Genomic DNA, 20,352 nt, shown 5'->3' with positions numbered 1-20,352 from the left:
CTTAAACGTGGTAATTCCAGAACACTTTATTTTCTCCCTTCACAAAACCTACTCTCATGACTTTCTCATTCTATTAATTAGCAGCACTATATATCTTGTTACTTAGGCCAGAATTTCCATCTTATCCTCTTCCTACTACATTTCTAACCAATCTGCAAGTTCTATCATACAAACCACCAAAACATGCCTAAAAATAGGCCACCTTAGTCTCTTTCCAGCAATAACAGTTGAAGTCATTAGCCTCTTCCCTAGTCTTTTGCTTTATAAGCCTTTTTCGACTTTGCTTTCCCTGCAATCCATACAGCACACAGGAGGAAGAGTAATGTTATTATATATAAGTCATTCCTTGCCTGAAATCCTCTAATATTCTCCCATTACATTTGGAACGATGTGCTCTTTAACTGACCTACCAAGCCCTACATTATCTGCCCCCTGGCTATATCTCTGGCCTCAACTCCTGCTTTCAGTGCATAGAAAACTTACTGAAAATACAAAGCAATCTGGTAACAGATTGAACCTAGTGAGAGCTACTTTGATGTGTTGAAATTTTAGAATTTACAGTGCACAGTGTTCCATCCTGTCCCTGCACTCACTCACACATGCATCTTGCAGATCACCCTCTCTTTTTCAGCTGCTGTTCTCAGATTGGCCCATCATGTTTCAAAGGAGTGGCCTTTGCTAAAGTCAGGTGGTTTTCCTATTCTCAGGGCCATCAGCCCAAATGCTGTTATCCCCCTTTCTTTCCTTCAGTAGCAAGGAGGCTAACACAGGGGTTTTGTAGCTGTCAATGGTTTTCCCTTATCCACTTGACTTTGAGGTTTGGAGGCCACCTTGTCATCTTAGTTAGATTGTAAATTTTCTTATTAAGTGTTGGATTTTTTTGACCAAACGTTTTTCAAAGGAGGGATTATAAGAGATTCATAGGCTATTTTACAACTTCCCCCATCAGTTCCAAGTCCTTGTCACAGTAACCACAATGTATTCTGGGTATTGTTTGCCTTTTACACATTACATCATGGACTCATGTCTTCTTCAGTTAAATTATATTTATAGAGTAGAAAATTTCAACATAAAGTGCAGTTTAAACTTCATAGGCAGTATGAATCCAAGTTTAAAAATACAGAGAAAAAATGGCCAAAAACTAAACAAAAACCAGAAATATTTTTATTTATTTGATTTACACATATTTGGAAAGCTAAATAGCTTCTTTTTTTCAATTTTATATATATAACAACTATATATATATATATATATATAATTCTGAATAGATTCTTTTCACTTTGTATATCATTATCTGTCAAAATTAGGAAAATTGAAGAAAGAATTCTCTAAACAGATAAGACTTGATGTAAATGAATGAAGAAAGAAGACTGTTTGATCACTAAAAAAGTAGGACTTGATTAGATGCACTGCTGTTTTGTCCAAAAAGAAAATAAAATTAAAAGCAGATGTTATGAGCCTTGCTCTCCCACTAACAGGTGTGTGGCCACAGGTGAATTGTACAGCCCATCGAGGCCACAGTCTTAACATAGAAATTGACAGAGTAGGGCAATCAGAGACTCTGGGGGCTTGCAGAAGTCTCAGTCAGACCTTCACACCTGTTTGGTTTAGTTACAACAAAATAAGGTGAATAACTGGAAGATAGTTTCCATAAAATATTCAGATTTCCAGTTTCTCTTTAAAAATAAGGAGGTTTGAAATTAAAGCAATTGGCTGGCATTTAATCACTGCCACCCTTTTAGAGATATTATAAACTCTCCAGTTCATTCCTGTTATAGTTGAATATATCTTGAAGTCCTAACCCAGTATTTCAACATATGATCTTGTCTGGGAAAAAAGGATCCTAACAAAGGTAATCAAGTTAAATGCAAATAGGAGACTTTTCGACACAGAAACAGATATGCCAAGAGGGAAGACAATGTGAAGACACAGCAAGAGGGCAGCCATATGATAGGAAAGATGCATCTGCAAGCCAACAAACGCCAAGGGCTGTCAGCCCACACCGGAAGCTGAAAGAGGCAAAAGATCTTCCCTCACCCTGAATTGCCAAAGAGAGCATGACCCTGCTTAAACCTTGATTTTGGACTTCTAGCCTCCAGACCTGTAAAATAATAACATTTCTGTTTTAAGCCGCCTAGCATTCGCTGCTTTGTTACATCAGACTAGGAAACTAAGACAATCCCAATACCCACTTGATGCTCCTTAGTCACCTGTTTCCTTTCTAGCCCCTTTAGTCTTTTGAGTACTTTGTCCATTAGACTAGATGCAAAATCTGTGTTTCTTCTATTCAGAGTTTTAAAAAATCATTTTATAAAACACCACTTTAAAATAAGCAGTGAAAATGCACCAGGCATTCAAGTGCTGAACGTAAAATTCTTTTACACAGGCAAAGCCATTTGGGTAATTTTGGGTAAATAGAGCAAGAAAGTAGAGTTGGTTTGACAACAAAGGATGTAACCAGAGGGAACTTGCTAGGAAACAATGCTTTGCCTGACAAGTTCTTCAAAAGGGGCTTAACAAGTAGTTTTAAGGTATTATGTTGGCCAGATTTTTGTTAAGACTAGGCTGTTAATGAAGGCATGCAAAATTGTATCATTGAGAAAGATCAGAAAGTAGACAAAGAGTCATCACTTGGTGAAGGGTTCACTCCCCCACCAAGAATAAGAGGTCCACTTCCCATTGCTGCCAGCACACAGCAGTGGCTGTGAACGCCACTGCCACCTCTTAGAGAGCCCATGAACATATTGCAAATACAGAAACATGTTGACTCTTGGAAATGAAAGATAAAGTTGCCAAATAAGTCTTGGATGCTCCTACTTCCTCAGATGGGAGGATCAGAAATATTGGATCTGGAAGGAGGAAATGGCATCATGGAACTAACATGAGATGAATAGTTAAAAGCCCAGGATTTTAGGCCTCTCTCTGGTTGTTACTAGCCCAGGCAAGTGATATGACCTCTCTGGGGCGTAAGAAGCATACTGGTATACACTCCTAACAAAATACCCATCTGTTCTATTTCATAGAACAACCAAAGAAAATAATTGAAATTGATTTGAAAACTATGTAACAAGGTACACGATATATTTGTTATTGGTGTTGTTACTATCAAGATCACCATCAGTATCATTAATTCTACTGCATGGAATGTTACCTGTTGGGAGTTAATGCCTTTGCTCACTGGAATATTAATTTTTTAAAGTTTATCTGAAACTCCCAGATTAGGCTTTCTTCAGAGTTGGAAAAAACTGAACAAACACATAGAACATCTTTGATAATGGTCAGCAAAATATAAATGTTAATTATCTTAGTATTCTGTGGCCGGTTGAATCCTTCAGTCTAGTATAAATTATTAAGTTGATTCTGCAAACTTAACCCTATTTATTTTCTTAACCTTATGTAATTTTTACTAGCAATGAAATGCATGTAAAGAGTGTTACCTTAAGAAATAAAAATTAGGAGTTGCTGTTATTCTATCTTTCAAGACAGGGAGTCCATTTATTATTGAAATTTTGTACACCATGGATATATTGCTAGCATGTCAGAGAAGCGGGACATATGCAACAAATTGACTCAATGCCCCCTGTGACATGCTGGTCATTAGTTATAGAGTCACAAAGCTTAGGTTTCAATCTAGACTTCACTATTTGCAAGCTAAATTCCCTAGGTGGGTCATTAATCTCTGATAGCCTCAACTTTGTACTTGAAACTAATGTATAACTCTCAAATTTGTTTTGACATCAAGTAAAACAAGGCAGGTGAAAGCATCTTGTAGGTATAGACTCCCAAATTTCCTTTGGGGACCAAAGACACATGTAGGACTGCTCAATGGAATCCAGCTGGGATAGCAATTAACCCACTGAGTATCCAGCAACTGAGCTACTGAACTATTGCTTAACTGCATCCCTGGATTCATTTTTAGCATCTAGTTTTTCACTGTATTCACTCCATTTCTTGCAATGTGTTTCCTCACTTAGCTTTGAAAATGTACCTATTTTCTTTTTTGTTTTTTCACAGACAACAGTGTAGTTATTGTGGGGGAGAAGGGAATGGGTGGAGGAGGAAAAGGGTATAAGGGGATAAATGCTAAAAGAAAAAAATACAATAAAATAAACTATTTAAAGAAAAAATAAAATGGACCAGTTTTCAAAATCTAGCCTTCTTTTTCTTTTTTGTGACTTGACTTCTGATTGGGCCGCAAGTTTCAATGCTTAAGTCCTATGAATGTTGTTCACCAACTAACTGTTCTCCCAGTTTTTAATTATAATGATAGCTAGATACACATCTTTTAGATAAAGGTAATCTATGAGTCTAGAACTGTGTTATTCACTCAACAGACATTGATTTATGTAATCTTTAAAAGTCCCTGAATTTTACAAAGTATATATTACAATATATTAAGTTCAGGTATATTTCTCAAAGTTATGCAACTTGGAAGTGGGTGGCCAGGAATTGCAACTCAGTTCTAGCTGTCTCAAAGGAATCTCAGACTCTGCAGCAAGGAGAATCTGCCTAAGCTCGGAAACAATGGAGGATGTCACATACCTGTTGTTGACGATAATTGAAAATATTTTTCTTACCCTAGTTTTTTGTCTGGGACCAAAATTATTTTGCATTTTTATTTAGATAACATAATATTGAAAACATATTGGTTTGTGTTAGAGGATAAACTTGAAAGGCCCTATTAATTTCATCAAAATATTTCATTATTGTATATACATCTTTAATTGCTTCCATGTGTAGAGACTATCATAAGTCTGTGAAGCGGGACAAAAGGTAAATAAGATAAACAAATAACCTGCTTTAATTGAAAATGAAAAAAGTCAGACCTTTCAGTGGAACTTTCAGGGTCAAAAACAGTGAAAGTCCTAGGGAAACAGGAACTAGTTGTTTCCATGGAAAGAGGGCCATTTCCATCTTACAGACAAGAAAACCGGATGGACTTACACAGCCAGCACTTGGCAGAGCCAAAGTTTCAATGGACATTTTTTGACTCAAGGTCCAGTGCACAATCTGCCACAAGACCAGGAATAACTTATTCTATTAAAGTGGGGAAATATTAAATGACTTGGGGCTAAATAAATGCCATCCTGTGGTATAGTAGACTGGGAAAAAAAATCTAGCTTGGTAAGCCAGAAAAACTATTAATACTTGCACGGTTAATTATTGCTTTAACTTGATTTTTCTCTATTTTTCCTAATGACTAATATAAAATGAACATGTCAAGAGTCCATCAATTCTGTTTGGATTAAAAACAATATTATGTTTTCACTGTTGCACTATAATTGATAAATTATTTTACCTGCAGTCTATAAAAATGTCTTAGTAATAATAATGTTGCTGAAAGATATTTTTATACAATTTTTTGGTATTTATGTTAATGAGGACATGCAGATTTATTTTAAGAGAGTGGTCCAAGATATTATTGATATTATTTAGATTGAAAAATATCAAGATATCAAAGTGGGGTAGATTCCATTGCAAATTTAAAATCATTAGTGCAACAGAATACATTACAGAAATTGGTCACTGAAATAACAATTAAGCAGGTGCTAAATACAATAGTCGTATTTGTATTTCTACAGTAGAGCAAGGTGGAAAATGAAAGGTAATAAGAAAAAACCTTGCATTTTCTTCCTTCTCCTGGAACTTTCCCTTAGAGTGGTTCCAACTGAGTGGAAGTAGGGGCATGAGTATTTCTCCTTATAATAATTCAGGAATCTGTAAGTGGAGTGCAGACACAGTCTACATTTTCAAAGAGAGCAGGGGAAATCAGTAGATGGAAAATCATTTACGTAAAAAAAGAGATCTAAAAAAACACACATATGTCTTAATACAGGAAAACCCCCCCAAAAAACTATGAACCCATAACGAATCATCTCAGGACAGTTTTCCTAAAGAACAGAGACATAAGATGCACATTTCGGTAGCTGGAATCATGTTAGGCAAGAGTGAAGATGGTGTTCTTTGAAAAACAATATAGATGACTTAAAAGTGGCTCTAACTAGGGATTAAAAAAACGCCCACTAGCAGGAGTATTTGTGATAATGGGAAAACATGTATTTATAAATTAGCATATCTCACATATTGTGTAACTACTAGAAAAGAAAAGAAAACAAAATGAGAAGCAGAACTGGCCTTAATTCCCCAACCACAAATAAAAAATATTCCCATGAACAAATGGTTTCCCATTTTTGATCTTGCTACAAATAGGTATTTAGTACTTTTACATTGTCCTTTTTTGTAACAACGTGATTTGCAGGATGAACTATTAGAGCGTTGTCCTGGAAGTGAATCTCAGGGGATGAAAGCCCAGCTCAGCCTTGAGGGTGTCGAGGCCACCCTCATTCTAATTATTCTTTGTCTGCTCATTCTAATTATGATGAATGAACACACCGAGGTTTTCAGCCTGGAGAATCAGAGGGTTAAATCCATAGCTTCCCTTGTCGAGCTCACTCAAGTTCTTCAAGGATGTGAGAATTACCAGGAGTATGTGTTGTCCCCTGAGTTCCCTTTCTTTCAGGGAACACCCTGGACCTTAAAATTCTCCAACAAGAGACTCACTAGGTGTCATGTAATTAAACACAACAATAAGACATCACCACATTTGAAGGAACAAGAAGGATTTCCAGCAATGACATGCACAAAACCCAGAGAATTTTTTAGATTCAATCAATTGAAGGAATGACTAGATAAAGCTGTCTACTTTTTTTGCTGTAGAGATAGGATCAGTTGATACTTGAGCCAGAATTCAAAATCAAGAGAGCCTTTCACTCTCCCTTATTCTGGGGATACTTACTTTGTATGGTGAATAAAAGTAAATAAAGTTATTTCTCATGTTTCCATTCTATTGCTCATGCATTATCTTGTATGTTCAGGCAATGTCCAAAGTAAATTAGCTTAACAAATATTTGGGTGAGCTTGCTCTCCTAGTCTTTGCTTCCTCTTCCCAACTATTGATAACCTAGATTTTTATTATTTTCACTTGATTGGGCAAGAGCAAGAGTTTCATTCAATTTAAGGTTGAAATGCCCTTATTTTCACATGAATCTAAGATAAAGCTTTTGATTGTTTCCAAGGAAGAGCTAGGAAATCATGCCTCTGAGAAATGTCACACTTTGTTTACCAAGCAAAGAGGTAGTAGTACTGGTAATCATATGTTCATTTGTTTATTAACTTAAAAATTATTTATTGTCACCTACCAGACACTGAGGCCAGATGTTAAACTCATCTCCTCATGGTTCTTACATTCTCTTGTGGAGAGAGAAAAGAAAGACAAGTAAATAGGGGAGTGAGGATTTATTAAGTGAAAAATAAGTGTCAGATGTTATGAAGTGATCTACATAGAATTATTCAATACCAAAACTTATTAAGTAGATGATATATATACAGTCTATTACATATGATAAATTATAGAGGGGGTATCTTATCTAAGAAAGTTATACTGACTTGCATAAGATTACATAGTTATTAATTCGTAGGGCTGGAATTGAACTCTGGAGTTTTGCTATGCCAACATTTGGAGATAGTGTGACTATTAATGTATCTATAAAATGCTTTCTTTTCATATAAATTACCATTAAAATGATATTTAATTCCATTGGTCCAACATTGTCTTCAATTAGAGCATAGTCAATTTCATGGACCAATGGCAGTAAAATAGCTTGAAAGTGTGTTAATTGATTATTTCTCCTATTAGCAAGACTGGAAATAGAAAAAAAAAAGAGTAATTTTTAATTTAATAAAAAGAAAGGTAGAAAATGTTTTCTTGACCCAAATAAAATGCACCAATAAACCAAAATGACTATGATAAGAAAAAAAGACATAATATTCATTTCTTCCATAGCACGTTGTTTTTACAAATTTCTTTCCCCTTATTATCAATTAAACACTTCTATATCAGCATTAGTCTTTTTCAGAACATCCAAATTGCAAAAGTACAGCTGTTGGAGTGCAGATTTCTGCAGCTTTTCCTTGGCAACCTCTTCTGGGAGGGGGAGGTTGCATCCCAGCTACCTGTGGTCTCCAGTTTCTCCTTTCTCCTCTCTACACACCTTGACAGATTGACCCTCAGCTTACATGGAACAGTGACATGCTTCATTCAGCTCTTTTGTTTCCTTCTGAGGCATCTTTATTTTCTTTCTTCTCAGTCTTCTTGCACAGTAAAGACCCTTGGGAAAGCTGTGCAATTCCTGTCTTTTCTTTTGTGACACCAATACTCCCTGACCTTTATTTAGGCTCTCCTCTGGCAGGTGCTCCAGGTTCTGAACCTCTTGCTTCACTTCCCTTGTGACCAAAAGCCATTTGCAGGAAGCCATCACAAGAAGGAGCTCACAAATTAATGCCCGATTCCCAAGGCAGGCTCTGCATGGCAGTGCAGTGGAATGCCAAGAACATACCACCACCCTAATCTAAGCACAGCCTTGTCTTAACTAGACTGCCAGCACAAGGTCCAATCTGTGTCCATTCTCATTGTTAGATATGGAGATTATATATATATATATATATACACACATACATACAGTAAAAGTTGACCTTTACAGATATACATATCTATAAGTGTGGACAAACATATCACAATTAAGATATGAAATATTTCCGTCTGCCCTCCAAATTTTCTAGTGCTCCTTTCTGCTTGACTCCCGACCCCTACACTTGCTCACTGGCAACTGCTGGATTGATTTTTGTCCTTATAATTTTGTTTTTTCTCTAATGTCACATAAATGGAATTATGCAGTCTAAAATAAGTCAGATCATGCCAGGCCTCCGCTTAAACCATTCCAATGGCTCACCGATGAATAAAACAACTCTTTAGCAGAGCTTATCAACCATTTCTGCTGGTTAAATTGTGCACCTCCCCCCCACCCTGACATACTATTGAAGCAATAATCCCTGGTATCTGTGAATGTGATCTTATTTGGGAAGAGGATCTTTGCAGATATAATTAAGATGTATATTAAAATGAGGTCACACTAAAGTAAGGTGGTTTTTTAATTCAATGTGAATAGTGCCTTCGTATGAGGAGAAGAGACACAGAAATAGACATACACACAGAAAACATTATGTGAAGACACAGAGAGGGAAGACAGGCAGAGACGAGTTCTGTTGCTGCAAGTCAAGTAATGTCAAGGATTCCCAACAACCACTCAAAGCTTGGAGACGAAGCATGGCCCAGTCAACACCTTAATTTCAGAGTTCCAGCCTCCAATACAGGAGAATACATTTCTATTGTGGAAAGCCACCTAGTTTGTAGTGCTTTGTTATGGCAGCCACAGGGAACAAGTACACCTGCCAATCTGCCAACTCCAGCTCAGGACACTCTTCCCTTACTTGAGGACTCCCCAGCCACATGGGCTTTCTTCAGTGATTCAAAGGCACTGTATCTCACCCACCTCACATTCTTCACATGAGTTGTTTAAGTTCGTTCCTCTATTCTCTGCCTTGTTAAAACCCCACTCATCCCTAAAGGCTCAGCTGAAATGTCATTTTCTCTGAAACTAATTCCTTGATCCCCTAAAATAAATTAGGCTGATTTGCATTGCTCTCTGAACTTTTCCTTTGTAGCATCTATTTTAATTTATAATTAAATATCTGTTGACTTATTTATTTGCCTTTTGTCCCTCATAATTAATTGTAAGCTGTGACAATTGTAAGCTGTCCAGATCCATTCTTTTCATGTTTCCTATTGTGGGTGTGCACGTGCATGCATGTGCATTGATTAAGAAATTTTAATTCATAATCTCCAGCTTTAATCTGGAAAGAAAATCTCCAAAAAATATGGAAAGGTTGACTCTTGAGGTCAACCTTTTCTTACTTCAGTTCACTGCCACCTCAACTCTGATTCTAGAATATTCTTTCTCTCTGTAGTTATAATGTAAACAAAAAGGAAAACAAACATAATCCTATCTTATATTTCCTTAACATTGCCGAGGCAGAGTTAAATTCTCTCAAAGACATTACCAAAATCAAAGGAAATACAAGATTTTTTATACGTTTTAATAGTTGGTTGATAGAAGTTAATACACAAAATCTCAAGTTATCTATCCTAGAACACAAATTTATCCTATAACTATCACTCCAGATACATTAATTGTATCTCAAGATACACCCAGCAGGTACTCTCGTACTCTTTTGAGACATGAAGATAGCACTGTTCAGATTAACTGAGATTTCTACATTGCACATACCAAGGTCTATGCCTTAAAGACTTTGCTCTCTGCCTAAGATACAGAATTTGTTTCTAGTGAGTGATCTCAGGAATGTGTGTTCTTTCATAATACATCTCTTCTTTAATTTTTTTTACATAATGGTGGCATATTCCCTCTCCCTTATGTGTAATAAATTTTGTAACAAAATCATAATCACATTATGAACACATAATCTTTTAATCAAAAATTTCATATGTTCACTCATGAAGGTTTGCTTGCATGAATATTTTTCACAGAAAAGCTTAAAAGAAAATCACCTGTTTCTTTTTTAATATCTCCACAGTGCTACTACAGTGCTGAGTACACAGCATATGCTTAGACAATCCACATAGACCAAATCAATATTCACCTTGCGTTACTTAGCTCTCCACAGGAAGGTCTTCCTGAGGACTTGTACTAACTTTCATTTTATAAGCCTAGAATTTTATTAGCATATACATAACAGAACTGAAAGCAATTCTCCATTCTAAACATATATATACTATATACTATATATATATTCAATTAGGATATACAGTATATACAAGTAGGGTATGCAGAACATTAAGTGAACATTGTCTCCTATTAGGTGCTGAGAGTTTTAGGTTGCTATTCTTATAGCAAAGTCAACTCTTAATCTATGGAAAATTATGAGTGCCCTGGAAATACCTGGATCACAGGTAAGGAAGGATACCTGTCCTTTGTCTAGAACTTTGACTTAGCTAGATTAAGTGTTTTAAGGGATTCAAAGAGGCCCACAATGCTCAGTGGGCTCTATTTCAAAGCACTTGTCAAGGCTTGGACAGTATATCATTACGTGAAGTTGATCTATATCAGGTCAGACCACTTACTAGTACCAAGGAAAAAAGTCCCAGGTATAATAGTACATATGCCCTTCCTATCAGAGGAGACAAAGTGTTTCATATGTGTATAACCCATCAAAGGCCACATTGATCTGGCTTTGGTCTAAAAAATTGAAAATTTCAAAGATTGAGAGGAGATGACATTACTTTAACAAAACAACTAGAGGGATGTTTTATTGTGACTTTAAAAACAGAAATGCAACTCTTTCCCCTTCATCATCTTAATGACCTAGGAAAACATTTTAGAAACTATAAATGCCTCAAAATGAGGACAGTATTCTTTTGCCAGAGTAGACAAACTACATAGGCATGTTTAACCATAATTTCCTTGTGGGTCAGGGGTCAGCACCAGTGTACTTACTATCAAGAAATTACTGGGACTGATGTGCCTATATGTAAAAATCTAGGTGGGGAAACTGATTAATCCAAAGTCATATATCTTTACGCCACAGTCTAATTACATAAAAGTTAAAACACATTGATGTATTGAAAGATAAAATAAATGGGAGAAAAAAAGAGAGAGAACTACCCTGATCAGTAGAAGATATAATGTCAAATCCCTGTTCTGCTTTTTACTGATTCTGTAATTAAAAATTCAAAAATTGACAGATATAGACTAATTACATCAATATTATCAACAAATTTAAGGAGAGAAAAATTCTTGTGTCATGAAACAAAGATTATCATATTGCTCAAACCAGTATCCAACTATATGCAGTTTAGGTGACACTTATCCCAAAGTAATATATTAAGATTAAGAATTGAAAGATAAGTGAGAATATGAAGGAAACTTGAACAAAAAAGAAACAAGAGTAGTAATATCAGCTAAAATCACTTCCAGGGTAAAAGAACTAAGTGGGATGAAGAGTGTTTTATTAAAATTATAACAGTTGAAAAACTAAATGAAGATATAACAAGGAAATATTATATGCTAGAAAAACATTCTTATAGGTATTATATCGGCTCAACCAAGTACAGTTCTAAGCAAAAGAACTCCAGAATTTCTAGGCATAAGTTGTTCAGGGAGAGTGGTGGGGTAAGGTTGGAGAAAAGAGTCAGGGGGATATTTTTCTTTTTTTACATTTATTTTTGTGTTTATACTTGTGTATTCTATTATAGTTGTCCCAATTCTCCCCCTTTGCCTTCCTCTGCCCAGCCCACTCCCTGCCTCCACAGTCAATCCTTAAACCATTGTCCATGTCCATGGTCCATTCATACATGTTCTTTGACTGATCCTTTTCCATTCTTCTCACCATTCCTCCTTCCCCATGCAGGGAGAGAAGAGTGTTGACTTGAAGAGCAGAAAGATTGGAATTAAAAGAGAAAGAAAAGATATAGGAAGAGTTTGTTCTGTTGCTCCCAAATCATATCTGCTATTTGGGACCAACTAGCTGTTCACTCATTCATCAGTTATCCCCTGTTATTCTGTCAAGTGCTTAACTTGAATTGACATAATCAAAATTGATGAAGGAATTAATATTTTTTTCAGTTGGGTTTGGATCAATTTTTTAATGCTTCATTGTTTTGTTGTGACCATCATTCTCATCACTCACTTTTGGTAAAGTAGATAGTTCTTCCAGAAAGCCAAACTAAGCTCTAATTTATTCACTGTCTAAATCTGGATACTGGCATATTGGTTTCCTTAAAGCTCTGTGTAAAGGTACACTATCACGTTTTCCAGAAGGCAAGCACAGGTGTATATGAATGAGATAAGACAATTTTCACATCCTAGTAAAGGAGTACCTAAGCCCCTCAAATCAGCAAAAATGATCAGGGGCATATTTTCAGAACCAAGAGAAGCATGTTTGCTTTTTAACAGCAATACAAATTTTGCCACGAAATCTTGGTCTTCATACTGTGGGTGTCAATCTGGACTAAATGTTGCAGAGGTGGTTCTAAACCCTTTACACACATTAATTTACTGAATCCTCACCATGGTCTTCTAAGACACATCTCTTCATTCCCACTACATCACAGAGGACACTGAGCACAGGGAGATCACATACCAAGTAGATGGTAATCCTGGCACCTCGGCTGCCTCGTGGCAGAGGCTAAGCACTTGGTCACTGTACTGCACTGCTTTTCCTGCTACATGTCATTTGGTACTTGCATCTTTCACTTGTTTATACTCCACTTTGGTGGAAGGTGGGAACAGTTCCCTGTTTTGTCTATAAAATAAGGAATATGATTACTCTTTTCCTTTAATAGTTAGAGCTTTTATCTTGCCTCTTGCCAGCCTAGTGTTTGCAACATAGATAGTACTCAGTATATATTTTATCAATCAATTAATCAATCATCAATAAATCCTATAAAATATCTCTCTTGTTCACAAACAGCCCAAAATTGATCCAAAAAGTTCACATCTCAGCTAAAATAGTAAATGTCTACTCTAATCTGAACCAACCTTGATCACAGGTGATATTCTATATGTCTCCTATCTTCTAACTGTAAAATGATAAAAATCCCTCCCATTTTTCTTTTTTAATAAACCAAAGACTCAAGAAGGAAGAAGGAAGAGAAATCCCTTACTCTCAAAGATGTCAGCTCCAGAAATACCATATCATATAGCAGGGAGCTTAAAACAGAGTACAACTTTTCATTAGTACAACCGGAAGGCATTTGACCTTGGGAAAACTTATGAATGGTACCAAAGGGATTAGCAAATGCTCTATTTTCTGACTCTGTCTTCAATTGCTCTGATGAACAATTAAAATGCTAATTAAAAAACAATCCAAAACTTAGCACTTAGGAGACTATAAAATAATGCACTTATATGTCCTACCACATAGACAACTGATAAGGTCACCAAAAGTTAGAAAGAGGAGTTAATATCATCATAATGTTAATCTGAGTTCTTTGTATGTGTTCACATTGACCATATCATTTTCCAAATACTTATTATGAATTAGTTTATTTATGTTATTCATAACTTGTTCTTAGGAAACCAACTATTTTATCAAAATAAACAATCAGGGAAAAATGCTAAGCATTCCTAAAGATAGGATAAGATTTAAGTCTGCGACATTCAGTACAGTTAATTAAAATATTATTAATTGAATCTGCATAATTTTGAGGGTCATGGGGTTTTCACATTTGTTCCTTTAATAACCTAGACATTGGGCTTTTTCTTATTCTTTCACAATCACTCAGAAGTGAATTGAAATAGTTTGGTATTGTTTAATTTTAGTGGTGCTGCCCTTACATGCAAGTACCACTGCAGTGATATTCTTCATTTACAATGTATAAGGATTAAAACATTAATTTAAAAGAAAGCATACAAGAAGTCAATACTGAAAATCTGTATCTAAAAAATAGGCTGCATTAAGGAAAAATGTACTAATCACTGCTATATGCCTAACACCTAAAAAAGGTCTAAAACTCTACTTAGCACAAAAGAGGTGTTATATAGTGATGAAATAAATTCATATAATTTTAAGCAATTGTATTTACTCTTAGGAACACAAGTCTTTAAAATAGGAGAGTCATCTCGTTTCTAAATATTTTTGTGATGGAACTATAGATATTTAAATGTTTTCTAACCAACCTGGAAACTAACTTCAGCATATTCAAATAACCAAATACCAATGTAATTATCTTTTTTAAAAAATCAACAAACATTTGTGAGAATATGGGGCCAAGATTTTGAAATTTTTCTTTCAAAAGAGACTTTTGAAAAAGTGACTTTATATTTACACTTCTCCCATTTTATCTGCAAAGGAAGCATTTCTCAAATTGAGTCTTTCTACTTTTACTGCCCATCTATCCCCTCACCCCCAGTATTATTGCAATTGCTCTCACTTGTCTGCTTAATGTCAGTCTCACCCTACTTTAATTTATCCTCCAAAATGTGAACTCTCATTTCCAAACAAATTCTTTTTATTATTTAAAATACATGCTTAGCATACTCTTTACCATGCCATTTGGAGTCTTTGAAAGAAATATATAATGCATCGCATTATGAGAATCAGCATCACACATAATAGATATATTCAGGTATGTGTGTTTTTACTTATTTATTGGCTTATGAAATATACTGCTAAGATATACTTTGCCATTGCAATGTCTCTTTTATCTTAAATACTAACTTAGAAATGATTTATAAAATTGACACGAAAGCCTATTTTTGTTAGTACAACATTGGTCAAACCAGTAAATTATATCACAATTCAATAGTTGTGTTGATAAAAGCACATCATGCATGTTGTCACATTTTTGTAAACCAATAGAGTGGAAGCCCCAACTTCAAATACCTGTGGGAATATACACTTGCATAGGCAGTCTGAATGTATGGCCGTCAACAGGGAGCTCCTGGTGTGCTTATGTGAGCGTAACACCTGCCTACTTTTATTTCCTTTAAAACACCGTGTGGGCCTATTGAACAGTCACACAAAATATATTGGGAGGAGGTACATTCCTCAGCAAAGGCAGGTTTGAAACCCCTGCCTTTCTGTGGCAAGTATGCTTCCTATTCAGAGAAAACACACAAGACAATTTTGAATGTAACTATATTTACAAATCATAATTATCAAGTGATTTAATAGTTACATACAGTACCTTGGTTCATTTACCCTCATAATTAGATTAGCTTTGGTAAGACTATCCCACAGCTTCTATCAATGACTCAGTACAACAAACATTTATTAAATATCTACTGTCTCTGGAACTGGTTTGGTACCTGGGGGTTAGAAGAAAAATCAAACCTGATTTCTGTGTTTACAATGTTTATAAAACAGTTGGGCAGACTACTGTAAACAGGTAATTTTAATATACAATATTCCAGATCATGATAAACATTCAATACGTTTGTGCAAAGAATACTTGAGTGAATAAACAAAATAATAAATAATGTAACTGTGGATGGGGTGCTCTGGGAACACAGAAGCAAGCAGTACAACCCAAGCTTGGTAGGAAGAAAGGGACAAAGTAGGTTCCTGGCTGAGATGTATTCTTGATGGCAAGTAGGAATTTGCCAAGCTAAGAAGAAAATCTGGGGAACTGGAAGGAGGAGAGGGCATAAGGGGAACAATATCAAGAAATACAACTTGGTATGTATTTTTTGCAACTCAATGCTCATTAAGTCTCTTAAAATTGCCATACATCATAAGGGCTGTAAAATGTACATAATTAATTTTTGCAATAAATAGCTGTTAATATTGTTAATTTAAAATATGGAAATCACATCAGTGAAAAAGGCAGAGTTGTGCAGAAAGCTTAGGACGCACTTTGTATAAGCTTTCGATTTACTCTTTTTGCATGCCAAGCTGTGCTAGGCATTCAGCTTATTCCTCGGGAGAGCTGAGTTAGAATATTGAACCTATGGGAGAAAACAGGAGAGTCATTCAGGGCAAGCAGCCTCAAAAGAAATCTCCAAGACTCTGAAATAGTGCATTTGATCATGTTTAGGCCTCTGTCTTAACCCTCAGCAATACTCTTAAGGACTGACCTTCTTTTACTGTATCAAAAACCTAGACAGAATTGCAGGAGAAAGTTTTTTAAGATACCGAAAGTGCTGTTTAAATTGCTAACCAAAAGCCATAGAACATGTTAGGGTGACAATCACTTTTTCTTTCTGACTATCAATTTGGTATCACAAATACCAAAAAGACAAAGATTGAGGAACTAAACCATTAACCCCATTATGTTAGATCCAGTTTTCTATTAACATGTATGATTTCAAGATAAATATCTTATTTAAATTCTTTTTTGCATATGAGTATTTTGAATAAGACTGACCTCAGAATGAGAAAGAGAAAGAGAGAGAGAGAGAAGACATTTCTGGGGACATAAACTCATATGTGTGTGTGTGTGTGTGTGTGTGTTCTAAAACTCTCATTAAATATGAGGGTAGCTATTAGGTTTGACCACACTTATAAAATACATTTGCATTCATAAAGTTTTCCTGGCTTTGAAAACCCTATGCTGCTTTCTTGCCTTCTCCTTATACCATTTTGGGCCTGCTAAAGAAAATGTTAACATGCACTGGTAGAAATTGCCAAAGCAGAGGTTTGTCCAAGATACAGCCTAGACCAAGTACCTCTTCAGAAGACATGTTACTATTTTTCACAAGACTGCTTAGTACTGAAGGCCTCTGTACAAAAAGTTGATGCTTCAGAAATTGATTAGTAGGTTATAATACATTGCATCTGAAGACACCAAGGATCCAGTAATGTCCACAGCTACTCCAGAAGCCGCCAACTACTGTTATTGATAACACCACTGCCGCCATGATGCTTTTACTTGGGACAGCAAAATCTCCAAGCTGTGATCCTGTCACTTACTTTGCATTGCAAGCACAAGTCAGTCCCTGCACTATCGGGGGAATCCACTATATCCTTGCTAAATAAATAAGAAAATATTGAAGGCTTTAGAGATTACAAAGGCCTACTTATGTATGGAACTTCATTTAATTTATAAAACAAACTTTCTAGGGATGATTATTCAAACATGAGAAAAAAGTGGCCCAGAGTTTAAATAACTTGACAAGTTTACACAGCTAACAAACTATAGGCCTGGCATCCTCACTCAGGCCCTCTGGATGTATTCCTCTGCCAATCACAGCAGCTTGCCACAAAATAAATCATTCCAAGTCTATCTTTATAATCCAGGTGAGCTCAGTGATGGACTGGCCGGGTGCTCACTAAGCACATTAGGAAGAAAGCAGAAACTAAAACTAGGTAAAACTGGGATTCAGTTTTCAACTGGCTAAAGAGATGCATCTCAGTTTAGAGGACCAGTAGTCATCCATGAAATCAGGTTCCAGGTAAGGCAGCGTAAGTTTGCATGACATACATATCAAAGGAGATTGTTCTGGTTATTTGGAAACATGCCAGAAGCCATTTCTGGGCAAAGGTGATACCAGTAGGTTGCACCATCAACATTTTGGTTAGAAAAAGTACATCAGCTTAAAGAGAAAATCCACCATTTCAGAAAATCTCCTTGTAGGCAAAATAGTTTGAGATCAGGTATGTTGTCAGATTCCCAGTTAAACTGGGGTTCACGGAAGGTCTCTAGTTCCTTCTAAACACACACACATACATACACACACACACGCTCAACTGAGGCATGTGAGATATTTTACAACATGAGTTTTGCAGAAAGCCGTACCTTGATGGTCTTATGAGTACCTAGGAGTTCATTCCAGATTAAAAAATCCCAGGCCTCTGAGGCAGATTAATTCCAGTATCTCTTTGGAGTAGTGAGGGATGAAATAAATAAGTCTTGATCCTTATTGAGTCAAGACTGTGCAGCTGAAGCTTCACAGTGAAGTAATATACATCACAATTCTGGGAAGCAACTAATTCTGGTAGATTTTTAATTTTCTATTTTACAATTCAAACCCAGCTAACTACACAGGGTGAAGCAAAATTAGGTATTCAGCTGTTTGTATGGAAAATAATATAATAATTATTAAATAATAATACAAAAATAAAATGCATTTCATGTACTCACATTCTACATAATCCCTCAAACAGACTTAAAAATCTTGCTCCAAAATGAAAATTCCTTAAAAACTTCTGAGTGTGAAAAAGAAAGGTTTGGTTGAAACCTTTGACTATAGTTGGTTATCATCAGACCATTGTTTTAGGTTTTCCTCATGTACATATTGTATCATAAAATTTTCAGTATTAACTGCTATTAATAGAATCCTTGAAACACTTCATTATAATTTCCAAAATTATAGTTAATCAATAGGTTGGACTGATATAATGTCACTTTATACTACAAATATGACATTATTGAAAATATCTAGCTCATGAAAAAAACCAGATCTTTTCATTCAATATATTATAGATATCACCTACCAGTGAGTAACTAAACAACAAAAATTAATGATATATTGCAATAAGTTTTCACATCTGGGTTATAATTTAGTTATGGTTAATGGATTTCCTTTACTAATTTTAATTATTTATGAAAAATTTATAAAGTTCATTTATAAAGTAGACCATTAAATTATCACCATTATGCCATAATTGACATACAGATAACCATAATTTTTCATAAACATTGGCACTTTATCCAACCCATTCCCTGACCTTTGGACTGAAAAAACAATACATACTTATTTGATACCATGTCATGTAGCCAGCACCTTTTTTTTTTTTTTTTTTTTAAGACAGAAGGATCTATTTTTGACATACTTAATTACTAGTCTCTGTCCCCAATCAGCAGCTCATTCTTATGATTATCCAGTCAACCTAGGGCTAGTAGATGATTGAGAGCACTTAGCTGAATTGTTATGCATATTTGGGTCCTCATATTGAGGGGAAAAAAGAATTCTGGGGTCATTTCAGAGGCTAGATACAGTGAAATTGGTCTGAAAAATAGAACACAGGAGGAAGAAATAAGCTTCAAGCCTGAAGATGATGTGCTATGTTACTACAGTCTCAGGTAAGTGTAGGTACTGAGCAGATAGAGTTGAGAAGCAAAGTAAGACACTAGTGCATTGGGGCAGGTACCAGGGCACTGACAGTCAGGAATCAGGGAAGGATAGGGGAAAGGACTGAGCTGGAATGAAACAGTCACTGTGCTTCCACCCCAGTTTACCCGAGACTTTCCTGGTTTAGCACTAAAAATCCTAAAGGTTCTCCTGGTTGTCACTCATACTCCTCTTCCTAAGTTTTGGTGGTTTAACATTTTTAGATACTACATTCCAAAGCTCACCTAGTCTTCAATTTCACCCCTGTGTTCATAAATAAAGAATAGCCAGCTCTGAAAACTGTATCTGGCCACCATGGAAGAGCTCTACATAAAATAATTTTTTTCTAATATGGCATCTGTAAATTTTGATTTTGGGGAAATCTGAAAATATATGAAGGCTGTAAATCCCCTTCTCCTTGGATTCTTGTCACTCACACAAGGCAAATTACAACATAGCACTCAGGCAGGTAAGCTTGCTCAGGTGTCCACCACTGTGCAGAGGCGGCACGCAGAGGAAGAAGGGGCAAATGTAGCTCCAAGAAAAATCGGCAATTACTGGTCCAATGCTTTCAAGTGGAAGCAAAACAAGAGAAACACACACACACACACACACACACACACACATCCCCTAGAACAAAACCAGCTTTAACTCTGTTGAGGGGGAACAGACCCCAAAGGTTTTCAGTGATCTCCTCTTTACTTTTATATAAATCCCTGTAAACCAGTTAATCCTCTTAATTTCCCTAACCTCATTTACATTTCCAATACTAATTTCCCACCAGATTCTAAAATCCCTGGGTGAGGTATTTCCTTAGACTTGTTTCTCTTTTACTTCCTCGTCCCCTACCCCCAGCTTTCTAATTTCAGCTGGAAGCTTCCTGCTG

Source organism: Pteronotus mesoamericanus, unplaced genomic scaffold (assembly GCF_021234165.1).
Source record: "Pteronotus mesoamericanus isolate MK-2021 breed Mesoamerican mustached bat unplaced genomic scaffold, CSHL_Meso_final contig_90, whole genome shotgun sequence".
Lineage (NCBI taxonomy): Eukaryota > Metazoa > Chordata > Mammalia > Chiroptera > Mormoopidae > Pteronotus > Pteronotus mesoamericanus.
Note: the sequence above shows the minus strand (reverse complement) of the source record.